Source organism: Pholis gunnellus (assembly GCF_910591455.1).
Source record: "Pholis gunnellus genome assembly, chromosome: 3".
NCBI classification, from domain to species: Eukaryota; Metazoa; Chordata; class Actinopteri; order Perciformes; family Pholidae; genus Pholis; species Pholis gunnellus.
Window position 1 is genome coordinate 3,503,595 of NC_136529.1, and position 17,468 is coordinate 3,521,062.

Sequence of the window (17,468 nt, forward strand, 5' to 3'; positions counted from 1 at the left end):
TATATACCCATGATGCACAGCAGAGGTTGTAAAACCGTGTAATGAAATAGCACTGGCTGGGATGATTTCACAGCTGACTTCATTCACAGTTTAATTGCCTGCAGTTTTAAATTGCATTTATTTTTAAAGCAAGTTTACAGGATACTGTGCCAACGATTTTTTTTGTACTATATTTTTTGCATACAGAACGTAGTTATGTGGATAATTTACCTGTCGACATAAATCCGACATATAATAAAAAGCCGTTTTCTGCATGTCAGATTTTTCAGTCGTCCGATACATTCAGAGCTCAGGAGTTACCGAATCTTGTGTTGAGACAATATTTAAAGTTACCAGAGGAACTTTTAACTGTTATGAAACCGTCTCAATTTACTCTGATTACTCTATATACCCTGCATCAGTAAACAAGACCGTCAGAGCAAAGATTGGCTACTTCTATATCTCTTTAATTCATGCTCGTCATCGGTGCCACTGTGTCGGATTCTTGTGAAATCGTGCAGGTTCACCAGAAACTCCTTCAGCTCAGACTCCAGCAGAGACCAGCCCGTCACGGACAGACCCAGATCCGGCCCCGGCGGCTCCTTGCGGTCCCCGCTGGGAGCCAACACAAAATGGAAGTTCCTCGTAGAAGCAGTTTTGCACAAAGAAAATGATAACGTTGCATACATTGTAAGCTTATCAGTGTCAGTTACCCTCAAGAGTGTGAATGCACCTCTGCTCCTTTCAAATGAAAGCCTTTCATTTCTCAAACCTCACATTTGATGAATGCCCAGTGAACAACCTTTTAAGCCACCACACAGCTGAAAATATCCACAAAACGTGGCTCAACCCTAACCCAGAACACTGCAGGACCCACCCAAATCCAAATATCACCATGCAACCAGCAGCACACACAGTGACGTTATTGTGTATATTCAGCCACAGCTAAAACCGGCCGCTCCACTGTGTGCTTCTCGGAGGACCAAAAGTCGTGCACTTTTCAGACGAAGATCCATTTTCAAGACCCTTTTATGTTCCCTATTGTCTAGTGTAACAGAAATAATTGAAACCCCATTCCTTCAGGTTCCTCTTTAAAGGCGAGCTGCGCCGTTGAGATTTAACTGTATATTCCCAGTTGGAGGTGAGGCTGGAGCTAAGAGGGAAACGTTCCCTCTGTGAGCATTTAAATTTGAATACCGAGAGCTTCAGAGATGCTGCACTATTTATGGTGAGCGAGTGAAGAAAAGAGCACAGGGGTCGGGGGGTGAGGCGTTCCTGCATCAGTACTGCCAGCACTCCAGACAGAGCAGAGGGAGAAATGGAGTAAAGAGGGGTGAGTCTGTAATACAGTGGCAGCAGTAAGCCATGGGCCTGGCTGAAGGTGTAGGAAAAAGTAAGGAAAGATGTTCTTATTTCAAGCTTTCATTTTGTGTTGATTAGACCTGTGAACAGAAGTGGTAGTGTTTGAGTCCCTTTAGAAAACCTACTGCAGCAGGGTGCGACAGTCTGCCCCGCTCAGTCCTGGTTCTGGTTCTCCCGTGCCTCGACAGGGGATGGTGACTGGTGAAGCTGCATGATTTGGTCCAATTTGGACCCGGCGGCACCGATAATAAGCATCAGGCCGGAGAGGTAAACATTTAAGAGATGGATGATGCTTGTTATTTTCCTACGTTTGCTTTTGAATCCGAAATAAAATAATAAAAATTCCATATAATATAGCCATATGATATTAGCGGGGGGTCATTTACCTTGATAAGGCACTCCAGACAGTTTTTGTAATTTATAGATGACTCCTAATTTTAACTTTATGAATCAGCTGTTCAGCTCCTCCGTAGCAGCGCTTTCAAAGCGAGCGACAAGAATAAATAGAAACTGTTCATCCGACTAAAGTCCAGCTCAAAAATAAAAACTGTGCTATCAAAGCGATTCTGCCGCTGACGCTCAGTCCGGACACGGTGCCGCAATCTCAGGAAGAGTTGAGACACAAAGTCAGTCTGATACATTTTGGAGGCCACTGAGTAACTTCTTCAGAGTAACAGGCCAGTGGGCAATGGTTAATGACCAACATTGAGTAGCTTCATTCATTTAGCTAAAATCAATAAAATAAAGTCCAGCACGGAGTGTTAACTGGGAGCAGGAGAGGTGCCAGTTCACCTCTTGGGTACTGCTGCAGTGCCTTTTAAGCAAGGCACCAAACCCCTAACTCCTGGTATCACTCTGACATCTCCCCAGTTCTCCAACAGTTACTGCATGTCTCTAGCCTCTGTGTGTGCATGTGTGTGTATTTTGGGCCTATATAAGTGTAGAGAAAAAATATAAACAGAGTGTAAAATGAAATTTCCCTGAGGGGATCAATAAAGTTCTTCTCTTTGCATTCACACCACACGAGGATGAGACCCCTCCGTTTGCAACAGGTCTGAGTCCGGCTGTTTGTCTGTCAAATGGGCTGACACAGGTGAGTTCACCATAGAGGTTAGGTGTCAGTTGGGACGTAAACGGCATTTATGCAACCTCAACTCAGACATATTCCTTTTTAATTTGCATGACGTTCCTCTGGGTGTCAGTTCTGTCCAACCAGCATGCTTTGCTCCAGCCGGTGGCGGCTCACCAAGGGTGTCCCAAAACCACGATGGCAAGTCCACCTTCAGGGTGGTCCGCTGTGGCAGAGTAGGTTTGTTGTGAGAGATTACTCACAGCTTCAGACAGCGTCTCCATTCTCAGCCTCATCGCCCTGAAAGGTAACTCGCTGCAGTTATCATGGTGTTACATTAGGTCATGTGACACATTGTGGCCTACACACACACACACACACACACACACACACACACACACGCACTGTCTACCCTCCCCATGACATATGCAGAAATATTAACTACATCTGCATTGTGAGCAGCTATTAAGAATCCCCCCCCCTGAGCTCCATAATTGGCTGCTGGGCTGTGTCTCCCAGCCTGGAGCACTAAAGATGCTTTCAAAAAATTTATAAATAATACATTACTCATTTTTACAATATTACTTTCTTTGTAGAGTAATACATCACTGATTACACTACTTTCTAGTTACCTAAACTGCAGAAGTACATCTAGATATTATAAAATGGAACGTGGTAATATTATTTTATAGCAGGTAATCAAATCACAGAAGCTCAAGTTTATTGCAGTCTGTACAAATAAAGTGGTGCTACTGTATAACCTACTGCGTGTGTTCGTATGCCATTTTTGCCCCGGTAGAAAAGAACTGGCAGGGTGACGGGGAGGCAAAAAATCCAGGTCTGAAAAGTGGACCCAATGTTAAAATGCCTTAAAGCTGCATTCTCTCTAATGTCCACCAGGGGGCGACTCCTCTGGTTGTATAGAAGTCTATGATAAAATGACTCTACTTCTCTCTTGATTTATTACCTCAGTAAACATTGTAAACATGAGTTTATGGTCTCAATCTCTAGTTTCAAGTCTTCTTCAATACAGCATGATGTTCATTTAGTAAATGATGGTCCATTTAGAGTCAAACAGACCATAAAGCAGAGTGTGCTTTAGGGCGGGCTTACTGTGATTGACAGGTATCTGCTGCTACCAGAGATGTATACGGCGTCTCTACGTCACCGCTACACATTCCAAATATGGTCACTTCCGTTCATTGGCTGCAAAACAGGGCGGGGCTACTTTGTGATTGATGGGTTGCTATCACAGCGTTGTACGGTCTGAGAGTTGTCCGTGTTTTCATCTTCGAACTTGAACCCATTCACAGTGTGTTTTCAGTTCATCAAAGTTAATTGTAACATTTCGTCTCCTAAAAATGTCTCAGCTGTACTTAGCTCCACCCTCTCCTCTCACTTCTGGGTTGTAAAAAACTAAGATGGCGACGGACAAAATGCCGAAGGCTTCAAAACCGTAGTGCACAAACAATGGGTGACGTCGGGTGACTATGTCCACGTCTTGTATCCAGGCTATATTAATTACACCATACATTACATTGTCGATTCCAGCGCTGCAAAGCAGCAGCAGGTCCAGCACAGCGATGCTCACCTCAGAGAGGAATCCACGGTGTTTAACAGCCTGGTGCAGAGCGGTGGCCGCCTGTGGTCAACAGGAATGTGTTTGGGGTAGAGATTATCTCCAAGGGCCCTCAGTGGTTGTTTGGTGGACTATGGCTTGTCTTATGAAAAACAAATGTAATGTAATGCCTCTCACTTTGCTAGAAAATGCAGGAGTGTTACCCATAATAAAACATTCCATCATGGTCAGATATCATTGTCTTTGTTTGCTCAGCTTTCTAGGAAACAGACTTCTAGTAGATTTGCGATGGTGTTGCTTTTAAAGAGAATCAGTAGCAAGAGCAAGCGGAGATATTTTTTGCTGAACAGATCTGTTAACAAATAATTAGTCCTCTTTGGTTCAGCCCCCCAGAGACTCCGACTGCGTGAGCGCTTGATTCTACGTTTGTCTCGTTTATCCCCCCATGTATCATCCCATTAGCTGCTCACGACTGTGGAGCCTGCGAGGCCCTTCATGTTTTTTTTAGTTTTTTGTTACTGTGTCGCTGTGAAGCTCATTTAGTCTTTTTTTTTTTTTTTTTACTGCACTCCACACTGCAGTCCAGTGAAAAGAGCTCCAGCAGTGGCCCTCAAACTGTTTTACGACTTCACGCTCACCTTTTATATGTTATGCAACAAGCCAGACTCCGCAAGCAACACACACACCCCAATGTTTTATTAAGGCAACACTATGGAAAAGCAGCATTAGCGGCATGGGACCACAAAGAGCCTCTTTGTTCGGTCGGTGTGTTTTACACACACACACACACACACACACACACACACACACACACACACACACACACACACACACACACACACACACACACACACGGCATTCAGAGAGGACCAGACAACACAGCAGTCCTACTAACATTTACCCTTCACTCTCTCTGCGCTGCCCTTGTTATTGCTCAGACCGGCACAGAAAGGAGCCTTTATGTGTGTGTGTGTGTGTGTGTGTGTGTGGGTGTGTGCGCAGGTCTGCCCTTCCCCTCCCCAAGAGCACGCTATCCATGCTTTGCTAAAATCTCCTCTACGGGCCGTCCTTCAAGAACACTGCCTTTTTAATATTATCCTCAGGTTGCCACAGCTAACAGCCGCTCAGAAAAGAAGACCCATGTTATAAGGGAAAGAGGATTATGGGGGGGAGGTTCAGTGTTTCAGAGGACCGTTGGAGGCTAATCCTTCACTGAGCTCGGCCTCACAGCAGCACGGCTCATCTGGCTACTAGAACCTAAAAAGTGTCCGGTTCAGTTCTTCCCCATCATGTAGAGCAACATTCGTGCTCACAGCGTTGAGTCCTTGGTGCCTGGTGGTGGACTCCATAGTGACAGCCTTTAGGTTCCATGTTGACATGTTTCACGTCTTATCATTATTAGCATTATGTTTTTGGGTTGTCCATCCATTCGTACAGTGCAGTGATTACATCATTTTCCTGGCTAGTATAAACTAGGCTTTAAAAGCAAGGATCAACAGATAATACACTCTAGGGCAGGGGTCTTCAACGTTTTTTAGGCCAAGGACCCCCAAACTGATAGAGAGATGGAGCAGGGACCCCCGACTACATATATTGTATACATTTGTGTTTTATATTAAACTGGGCCTGGTGCCATGTATAAACATACCTTGTTATTGTGCATTCAATACTAAGCTTTTCAAATAATACACAGGTTGATATATTCATGTTTTTATTTTAAACGTGCAGATACAGTCACTGCCATTTAGAAACATACTGTGTCAGCTGATGCCAATGCCAATATCAACAATTGTATGATAACCATACATACAAGCTATTCAAATTGACGTTTTCATTTTAAACATAAATGTGGAAATGAAAGTGAGTGATGGCCTATTAGTGCCACTGCCATGCAGAAACATAGCTGTTATCTTGCATACAACACTGAACTATTACAATAATGGACAGATTCATGTTTGGAAAAAGAAAAGACCTTTGGTCTAGAGGAGTTCCTCTTACATAACACCAGAGCGACGTCAGCGGATTGTTTGCTTTTTATTAACAGCAGTTAAAAACTTTCAAAGCCATTCAGACTAATGCAGTCATGAGAAGTGGTATCTGTTAGTTTCACTTAGAGATACCGCTAAAGACAGATCAACATTCTGTTGAGTGAGGAACGGATTGATAACGGCACAGCCATGCACTGATGACATGTGCAGAGGACCAGGGTCTTTATTATCATCTCTATTAATGCCTCAGTGACACAATGATGATAGGAGTGTCCAGAGATCTGTTTCATTGTATTTCTACCTGACAGTCTGAAAAAAGAGACTCAGTTGTATATCCATATTAGATATTGTTTTGCATTCATGAGCAAAGGAAATACTGATGAATATGCAGCTTTCTAGTAGCAGACGGTGGATCATTTCAGATAATTGTTGAGCCGAACTCTTCTTACTGTAGAGGAACATTAAAAAATGATAATTAAGAATAAGTTGGAATAATTTAAATGGACTCAGAATGCTGCCAGAAAAGATAATCCCTGACACGCAGCCTTTTTGACCTCGCTCTCTCGCACTCCACTTCACTCAATATTATGTGGCGTATTTGTGGTATTAAGCTTTTCTTTTTACTCCATGTCTTGTTGAATAATCCCAGAGCTGTCTCCACATGTGGAAAGAGGACTAGACATTTTAAGCATGTAAAATTATTATGCCAGGAAACAAAGAGGAAATGCCACGATGATGTTATTAATAAGCTTCCTCTGCTTCATTTCCACTTTTCACTTTCAGTGAAGTGAAGTGTAAATCCACATTGAACGGATCTAAGCTCTGGTAATTCTGAATGTTTGTACGATATTTCATTGCAATCAATCCAATAGTTCTTAAGATATATTCACTGAAGTGGTGGACCGACTGCCGGACTGATCAGCTGACACGGACTGAAACTGGCCGATCCTAAGTCCCGCCCCCTTAGTTACTGTTGCAAGAACAGACAAGCTTGACAAAAAGAAACATGGATAAGCCGGTTCCATTTAGCCGCAATATAGAGGCTGACAGAACGTATATATTCAACGTAAAACTTTTCCCGTTGTGTCTAAATACATGACACCAAAGTCTGAGATACTGAGAGGCGGCAGGTACTGTAGCCTTACTGAGAGAAATAAATAAAGGACAAAATCACGCAGCTTTACCAGGAAGTCCTTGAGCTCAGACTCCAGCACCGACCAGCCCACCCTGGACAGACCATAGACTGTGTATAAGAAGAGGACGTAGTCATCCTGACGTCACCCGTTGGTTTGTGGAGTTTGTTTTGAAGCCGTCGATTTTGCCATCGCCAACTTGTTTTGCAGCCAATGAAAGGAAGTGACCATATTTGGAATGTAGAGGAGTGACGTAGAGACGCCTTATACGTCTCTGGTAGCAGCAGATACCTGTCAATCACAGTAGCCCCGCCCTAAAGCATCCCCTGCTTTATGGTCTGTTTGACTCTAAATGGACCATCATTTACTAAATGAACATCATGCTGTATTGAAGAAGACTTGAAACTAGAGATTGAGACCATAAACTCATGTTTACAATGTTTACTGAGGTAATAAATCAAGAGAGAAGTAGTCATTTTAGGAAAAGGGGAAGTTGACTGAGGTTCTAAGCACAAAGCGAAAAAGGGCGGGGCTGAGGAAAGGTCAGTTGTAATCCTTAGAGCCATGCATGGCTATGCATTATTATAGTGCCATCTACAATAAGTGTAGTATAGGTACCCTGACGTTGGATGATTAAATGACAAGTTATGTCATATTTTGACCAGATTTCACATCAATGCCTGCTTCGACCTTTAATATCTTGTAGTTTGGGGCATCCGTGCCAGATTTGGAGACAATGGGCTTCGTGATCTTCCAGGAGTTTACAAAACACTTTTGTGTTGGACTCTGAAACAGCCAAGACAGGAGCTCAGTTGAATAGCAGTTTCAGTAAAACCACAGCACTGGGCCAGTGAGCATCATTAAAAACAATTTGAGAGAGTTTGGGTTGGTGTTGTGAGTGTGTGCTGACTGGCTGTTGAGCTCCACACACACACACAGGAAGAGACAGCAAAGTGTAGTTTTTAATGTGGATGTTGCTCGGGATACGGTCTTCAGCTCTGTTGCTAGGAAACTTGCACCAATCACGCTTCGTTTCTTAGCTGCACTGTTGCTTTTGATTCTCGGAGTCAGCATTGCGCTGACGGCATGAAATCCTGTACTGCAAGGCCAAGTAGCATTAACAAGCTGTCAAGGCCTGAGGGGGGAGTGTGTGTGTCTGGTCCCCTCTCCGCTGACTAGAGTCATGAATATGGAGCAGCTTCTGGCTTTATTCGTTCACTCACACACCACATCAAACAAAAGATAAGACTGTCAGAGCGAGGCTAGATCAGCTGACAGCACTGGATCTGGTGAGGCGTCGAGAAACCCAGGTGGAGGTGAACCAGGGCTGGCTGGGGGATCCGGAGGGAGTGTGTAGACCAGGTGTTCTCTGAGTAATGTGAATACTTAATCATCATTTAAGATAATCATAAAAATAGATTACCTGAAATGTCCATTGTAAAAATCCATTCCAATTTGTAACTTTTTTGACTGAACCGCTCATTTGAAAGTGTCTGGCTGTCACTCTGCCCAAAGGCCTCAGCGTGCTTCAGAAGAAGTGTCAGTCTTCACAGGACTACCACTGGCCCTTTACTTGTGCTCCACTGACTGTTATCCCCATTTCCTCAATTTCATCACTGTGCTGCAGCCAAGAGGAGGCTGTGACAGCAGGCTTTTTGAAGGCATGTCGTACAATCTGGTACATTTGACGCATGTTGAGGCCTTACAGACTTGTAATCAGGTCTAAAGCTGTGTCGCCACAGGGTGGAATCATTTTGTGCTCAAATTGCTCACTGCTCGCTCCAAAAGAAAGTTGCGTTGTATTTAATTAGGGCTGAATTGAGGTTTTCTTTATATTCAAAGCTTCTATTGAGTTTTTCAAATGAAGTAATGTCTGTTGTCGTATTATAAAATAAAATCCTTTCAACAAAATGTCTTAATTTGAATAATGTGATTCATCGGACTAATGAGTTAATTAGATCATCTTTCTTGAATAAATACAACTCATCAGTGCGTGCCTCTGTTTGTGTGAGGCAAACAGTTTATTAAATACAATGTAAATCTTGCCTTTGAAAGGCTAAACACCAACACATAGCACAATATTTCGCTGGGTAAACACATGGAGTGAATTTAGTAAATTATTGCATCTGTCTTTTTCACCTAACAACCCTCTGGAGTTATTGGAAATGTTTGCATCACACGAGTCTGCAACAATTCTACGCAGTCACCAGTGGAATCTAATTCTATGAATAGTACAATATTAATAATATCAGTGTAGCCTCATTTTTATCTGCAACCGTGCTGACAGACCGGCTTTAAACACGATGAATAGACATGCACAGCATTCACACGTTGATTAGATCACAGCGTTTGTGTTTAAATGTAGGCTGTCATATGGCTATTTAAAACATGTGTCTGGTGGTTGTTCTATATGGCAGAAATTCTGGAATATTTATTGCTTTATTGACCGGACAAAATCGAATCTAGCATTAACCCTGGCTGCCAGTGTTGCTTTAATCTACAGTATATGTCTTATAACGTCAACGAGAGCCTGATTCTGACCATGAAAGTCTTGAATACTTTAGTTTTACTGTTGACATCCTGTTAATGGATGTATTTGTGGCTATTCAGAAATACAGTGGCGCTGCATGTGAATCATTTAGGGTTATGTTGTAGCCATGCCTTTCACCCGTTAAACATCACAACTCGGCATCTTGTGTATCAGAAGGTCTCTGCTCTCTCAGCCTGCTCACCACGTTGTCATTCATGCGATCACTGCTACTGTGAGCGCTGTGTGTCCAGCCGCCTGTAGGCCCGGTACTGCTGCTGTGCTGCACAACTTAGTGATTTAAAGAAAGGCAAAAAATAGCTCTTGTCCTCCCTTCTTCTCCTCTCTGTCAGAGGAGTTTCTGCATTCTTTCTGATAATGTGTGCATAGTTCTCCTCACCATAATCAGCATGTCAAAACACAAGCTATAATTTGCCTGTGAAGGCATTGCCTCATGAAAACACAGATGTGTGCACACGCTCACATTGACTCTCGTCAACGTTGGTGCTAGACTTTGTACGGCCTACATGATGCATGAGGACTATGATGTCTACAGATTTCTATCCAGTAATATCTTAAGAAAAAACAAGTTGACCCTCTGAACCACAAGCAGTTTGAGTATGTTTTTTGCTCTGGTCACAGTTTTCTCTATGTGGCCTTTATTTTCTCTGCAATATAGAAGTTCTGCACCTCTATGGAACCAGCACAGTTATGGCTAGAAGAAGGCATAGCTCCAACATGTCTTTGGTGCTGTACAACACCGTTACAATGCTATCAATTCTTAGGCGAGTCAATCATGGCTTCCTAGTTGCGCTGAAGAAAGCAGAATTTAATGTTCTTTACAGAATCTTTTTAGAGAAAGCGGTTTATTTGTGGTGAGATTTTAAATGAGACATGTAGAATATGATGTTTTCGATTAAATATCTCAATGTTACGCTTTGTGTTTGGCTGCTTTTTCTGACAAAATCGTTCGTCACACGTGATGTGTTCAAGGACCGTCAGAAAGATGACAATCTGACAATAATGACGTTTTTTACAGCCTCTGGTTGTGATAAACGGTGTAGTTTTGCTGATTGTTTAAAGAAAACATGCTTTTCCATCCCGCCGGCGGGTTCTGGGGTTCAGAGGGTTCTAAACAAAACCTCACCCAGATGTTACGGTGTTGTTTCCAGAGGACACTGTCGGCACAGTTCACGGTGCTCAGGGTCCACGAAATAGAAAGTGAAGAAACCGCACCAAAGCTGTCTGTAGCATATACAAGACCGCTGGTCCTCCATGTCCACCTGTGCAGGCACAAGATGGCCCACAGTGTGGAAGTCCACTTGGCCCGAGCTCAAGGCAGGCTGGAGCCACACGCTTGTGTCCATAACTGGCCCAGGATCTGCGGTGGGCGGGGACGGAGCAGACCAATGTCAAAGGTCGTGTTTGGCTAATTAGCTTCTGGATGAGTGCCGTCCAGCCCACCAGAGCTCCTGGTGGAACAGCACAGCTATTCACTGCACGACTTCTGGAGCTTCCAGCTGCTGTCTCACTCCGTGCCTCCTGCTGGTGGTGGCGGGGCCTTGCTGCTCTCCTGCTCCACCCTCTCTTCCAAATATGGTCGCTTCTTGTGGCTCCAAAAATACGAAATGGTGACGGAAAAAATGCCAAGCTAGAGGCTTCAGAACGGTAGTCAACAAAATAACGGATGACGTCGCGGTGAATACGACCACTTCTTAAACACAGTGTTTGCCTCAGAGCTCATTCTGACTCTTATGTCAAGTGTCTCTTCCTGCGGTCATCTTTTAACTCTTTAAACCACTCAGACCCCTAAGCAGTTAAGTGTGTGTGTGTGTGTGTGTGTGTGTGTGTGTGTGTGTGTGTGTGTGTGTGTGTGTGTGTGTGTGTGTGTGTGTGTGTGTGTGTGTGTGTGTGTGTGTGTGTGTGTGCACCCTTCTATTCTGTGTTTGTGTGCGCGTCCCATTGGAAATCTGCCATCCACAGTGACTGCCCCGAACAATGGAATTATACACCAGGATTCAACAAACACATGCCACTCTATACTTTGCCAAAGCCAGTGCGGTGCAGGGGTTAAAAGCATGCACGTGTACACTACGCATCTGCCACTGTGTCCAACAGCAGACAGTAAGCCTCTCACATAGACGTCCTGTGACTAGAAACACAACAAACACTTCCTACCTTTAACTTTAGGATCATCACTTTACCGTTTAAAGCAGTCTAAATAAAACCTGTCTTCCTTTTTCAAAAATGAATGAATTGTTTTAAACACAGTAACAGAATATTGATTCATATTTTTAAAAAATGGGATTGGTTGAGTCTTACAAATCCCATCAGGAGCACTAAAAGGAGGCAGAAGAACCTTGTGTTCTACTGTCAGGCTGTAGTGACACTTTGAGTAAATGTGACTAAAAATATTTTCACTAGCAACCGTGGCTTTCTAAGACTCAGTGGAGATGACACAGGTGACATATAAACAATGTCTTTGGCCGGGATTGAACACGGGCTGTTGTGTAGTTTTGTAGATGTGAGTTATAACTTCGCCTTCAAACATTAGTGCTTCTCCGCTGGAGTGCGATCAAAAGTTATTGCTCGCACCGCCGTAGACGCTCTAGGATGTAGACGCTCCTACGATGTGAGCCGCACCTGTCTGCATCTGAGTTAGGATCCAGATAAACTGGTGACTTTAATGGCTTCCAGTCTGGCAGCTGTGGCTGTTTATGATCGCCCTGATGACTCGCTACTTGCTTTCATCTGTGCCCTCGTAACATCTAATCCCACCACAGACATCATGATGACGGGACTCAGCGGACTGTTGCAGCGACGCTCGGAGGTGTTGCTCACTTCTTTATTGTTCTGCTGTTTGCTTAAGTGAATGCACTGTAATAGGCATATAGGGTTATTGTGCTGTGTTATTTTGTTTTACAGACTGTAGCTGGTAGGACCATCTTGTTTTGGCTTGTCTATTGACTTAATGATGAGTTAGTGTTGAGCTATTATTCAAAAGAGGAAGATAGAGAGATATCAAAAGTTAAAAAACACTTTTAGACTTCTATTTGCTCTGGTGCTGCTGAACGTGAGTATGAATATCAAATCTTAAAATTCACGAGCTTACTTATTTTCTTAATTGATTTCTGACTTGCTGTGCTGTTTTGAATGAAAGTTGATTTCCTTCAAACGAAATGAGAAAACTGTCACAGTCGACAACGGAGTGAGATATGTAAACGGTAAAAAGAACTCAAGTGATGCAGGAGGCGTCCTTTAGTGGCCGAGGTCACATCTGACCTCAGCTCAGTGAACACCACTGATTGACGCATGCACACGTTTGGTTTAGAGGCTAGAGGGGATCCCTGAGAGCGGACGTCCGTCCTGTCTTGTGTCCAGGCTCACCCTCTGTCCCCCCCGGGGGATTCTTGAGGGCCATAAACATTTAACGATCATGGGAACTTGGTTTAGCCACCCAGCTCCTCTGCAGGGACAAGTGGCTCTGTCCACCGAGCCATGTCCAGAGAACCCACTGTCCTCATCCCTTAAAAGGACCTAATGAGGGAAACTGAGGGACTTTTTATGTGTTAATTTCTGGAAGGACGTTTTCCGGAAGAGAGCGCAGGATGATGATCCTGAGGAGGGGGGGGGGGGGCCTCCTCTTCGCCCGCTCTGCCTGAAGTTCATCAGCCGAGGAGGAATGTGTTCTTTTAGATGGGCGGCGATTGGCGGGATTTCTCTATAAATAACTTCTTGTCAACCAGCCAAGCAGGGCTGTCCAGCTCCAGCAGCAGCAGGCCGACTAATGCAGACACCAGTAACCACGGCGCTTCTGCACCAGCCTGTTAAAGGGAGAGTTCAGTTATACGAGGTACTTTTACATCGTCAGTGTATTGACTACAGTAGATGGAGTATAAAGAAACCGGCAGGAGTACCAGCACAGGAGCAAAGCTATATACTGCTGTGGATGTATTTCAGACACCTAAACATATATCAGTTGAAGTGTACGTCTATTTTTAGACATTCTTTACAGCTTGAGCTTAGTCTATACTTGCCGTAGTGAAGCCGACACGAGAAAATGACGTAGTCCCGCCCTGAATGTTTGTGACGACACGTGATCACCTGACTGTCTCACATACACTACCGTTCAAAAGTTTGGGGTCACTTAGAAATGTCCTTATTTCTCAAAGAAAAGCACTGTTTCTTTCAATGAAGATAACATTAAATTAATCAGAAATACACTCTATACATTGTTAATGTGGTTAATGACTATTCTAGGTGGAAACGTCTGGTTTTTAATGAAATATCTACATAGGAGTATCTGGAGCATCACATTTGTGGGTTGGATTATACTCTCAACATGGCCAGAAAAAGAGAACTTTCATGTGAAACTCGCCGTCTATTCTTGTTCTTAGAAATGAAGCTATTCCATGAGAGAAATTGCGAAGAAACTGAAAATTGACACGAAATTGTCTGGGTGACCCAAAACTTTTGAACGGTAGTGTAGTTCACTGATAAAAACACTATTTACAGGTCTAGGGATTATACTAAGGAGGCCAATTTGTTTTTAAATGTTTTAGAAACAGGAGGTCCCAAAAATCTTAATTTGAGTAAATATTTTACAGGATATTCAACCTTTGTTTGTATGTAATAATAACGTGTTTCTTTACAGGACTTGTACAAAGGCCATAGAGTAGTCCATGAATTTGAGATGTGAGTTTACAGATAATTACAATCCTGAACCGCCCTCGGGCCTCCTGCGGGGTGCTAACGGTTTACACAGCTCGTATATCGCGGCAGTAACAGTTGTGCTGTGGAGACCAGGAGGATGCCGGCGGCCGGTGTTTGTGTAATGGAACACCGCAGGCTCTCACAGCCACTAAAGCATCCTTTGTAAACACTGTTTGTTGGTGTAAGACAGTGGCTGACTGCAGAGGGCTGCGCTCACTAAAGGCCTCGCTGTGTGTGTGTGTGTGTGTGTGTGTGTGTGTGTGTGTGTGTGTGTGTGTGTGTGTGTGTCTAAAGTGTACAGAGGAGGGACTTCTTATTACAGGCGTGTGAGTGTGCTCGTGTACGTTTGTGTGTTGATGTTCCCAATCGTGTCACTAATTAGAAACCTGTTTTATTTTCCCCTCCCCCTCGTACTGAGAATGAGGGTGTTGAATGGGCCATTATGAGTAGACACTGGAAGTATCTCTCTCTGTCTATCTCGCTCTCTCTGTCCCCCCCCCCCCCCCCCCCCTTATTATCATTAGTCACATTCCATCAGTACCCAGTGAGCACTGAGGCTTGCGAGCACATGTTTGTGGCGATTCCGCTCGTTGTTTCCACCTTCTCTCTCTCACCCCCGTCTTCCCCTTTCACCATTGTCTCCCCGTAACCCTGTTTCTGTCCACTAATGTCACTCTGCCAGCTCTTTCATTTCAGCCCCCCCCTGCCGTTGCCCCTCTCTGTCTCCTCCAGAATATGGGATGGCTGAATTGAAAATGAATGAAAGGCTGGACTCAATGAAGCGGATGATGGCTCAATTGAATGTGCCTCTCAGGAATGCCTGGTGGTGTTGTGCAGTCCTTTGGCTGCAGCTCAGGCTCCAGTCCACTTGTGCTGTGTTGGGTCGATTCTTCTCAGCTGGTCCTGTCCCTCTGCTACGTGTCCTCTTAACAATACCTTACTAGTACTAGTGAGAAAGTAAAGCGATCTCTGATTAGAGGACTGAGGTGGCTCATCGCTGTGTGTGTGTGTGTGTGTGTATATATCTGTGTAAATATATATAAATACACACACAGTTTATATATTTACACAGATATACATGTATGTATGTGTGTTTGTGTATATACCTGTGTTTTTTGTTTGAAAACCTACTTTATGATATGAACTGAGTCGACTTACTGTTTCTGCAGACTGGGCTGGAACAAGGTGGAGTCCATCACCTAAAAGTAAAGGAACATTTAGATAAAGCAATTACACGGCGCACATTTCCTCCTCTCTCCTCTCATCAAACTGATACATTTTGGCTTACTAAAGTCACGACCAAAAAAAAAACCCCTTCTACTCGGAGGCGAAATGTGATTTCTAACGTTAGAGAATCGAATCACAGGTCCATTCTCTTGTTCTCATGTGTCTGAAACTGTGAATGAAGTTGAGCCTGATCGGATTATTCACTGCAGGAAAGTGAAACCTCTTCCAATTGAGATCAGCTCGGAGCAATGGCCGTTCAGTGTACTGTAGTTTTTGGCTATTTGATTTGCAGCTTTCAGCAGATTTAGAAAGAAGAGGAGTCCTTTGGCCCGTTACTGTTTGATGAGTGGAGTGACAGCCTGCACGTTTTCAGCGCTGTGCTCCAAACCCGACCTTGTTTCTGAGAGGAGGAAACAGGAGAAGCAGTGTATTTGTTGAACTAGTGCTTCCATGAGTTAACATGCTTGTCATTCCTGTCTCGGCTCTGCTGGGCTCTGGACCGGTGCTTTCTCAGGATTATCTGCACAGGGCTGTAAAGCTCCTTCCCACCAGAGAGTCGTGACATGCTGACTCCAGAGTTCAGGCTCCGGGGCCACAGAGAAGCTGCTATTTCACCAAGTACTGAAAACTCTACCCCTCCCGGGGTCAAAGGAGCGAGTCTGTCTTTTGCTTTAGATCTGATGATTTGGGGTTCGGTCACTGAGGCATCCATCAGTCTGCTTGACCTTTGTGCTCTGCTCGGTCTAGAACTGGAGGTGGTTCTACATTGAGCATGCCAGTGAGTGGAAAAACAAACATGTGCACGGAAGTGCCTGCTGAGGAGTTTTAGATTCAAATCACATTTGGTTGATATTCTATAGATAAGAATGATCCTAATTATTGTGCTCTAGTAAATATATTTCACTCCGTCGTTGGCCTCTTGCCAGGTCTTTACCCTCGTTCCCACATACAGGAGATCGCCACCAACAAAGCCAGCTTTCTAATGCTCCCAGTGTGGCAGCAAAAGAGGTGTGTGTGTGTGTGTGTGTACACTTGGTGAGGACCGGCCTGTTCAGTGGGTTGAATAGTGTCTTTTTCAGTCTGTCCCCCCCCCCCCCCCACGTTTGGATAAACCCACTGGAGATCCGCCTGAACTCGCAGGAGATATTCCTGCTTCTGTGCCAGCGGTGGAGGAGGAGAGGCCGGTAGAAAGAAAGAGGGAAATAATGAGCGGGAAACGGGAGGCTTTACTGTATATGGAGAAGAATGGGAGAACTTGCTGTCATAACTGACTGCTGAGTTTTACAGTGTTACACAAAGTAAGCGTGAAACCACCGATCCAGGAGCTCAAACAAGGGAACTCTACCCCTTCTCAAGCTTCTCATGCCAGCTTCTTTTACCTCAGGGCAACTTGCTCTTCTGGCAGGGACTCTGAAACCAGATGGTTTTGTACCTTGTATCCTAGCAATGAGGGAGGATTGTATACTGTGTGTGTGTGTGTGTGTGTGTGTGTGTGTGTGTGTGTGTGTGTGTGTGTGTGTGTGTGTGTGTGTGTGTGTGTGTGTGTGTGTGTGTGTGTGTGGCACTGAAAGGCCTCTTGGACTGACACTACTTGGCCTCTGCTGAGGGCTTTTTACACGCAAAAAAAGCGGATGTAGCCAGTTAGACATGGGTCTGACAGGAATTTCAATGGGTATGAGCTTCCCACGACTCTTAGTGGACTGCAGGGATGCCAACAAATACAAGGTGTTTGAACATCACAGTCTGTGATAATGTCCTTTAGCGTGAGGTTTGTCATCTCTGCATTAGCTGCTGTAAATCACACTGGGTATTCTAGCATAGAAGGCTTGGGTATTACGGTATACCAGGGTATTTAACAAAAAATATGCTGTACAAGTAGCTTTAAAGATGC

General features: G+C 44.2%; 1 protein-coding gene across 1 annotated transcript in view; it reads left to right on the forward strand.

The window, feature by feature from the left end:
* Nucleotides 1–17,468, forward strand: part of plxnb1b (plexin b1b) — a 95,725-nt gene that overhangs the window by 36,997 nt on the left and 41,260 nt on the right. The gene's annotated exons all lie outside the window — the stretch shown is intronic.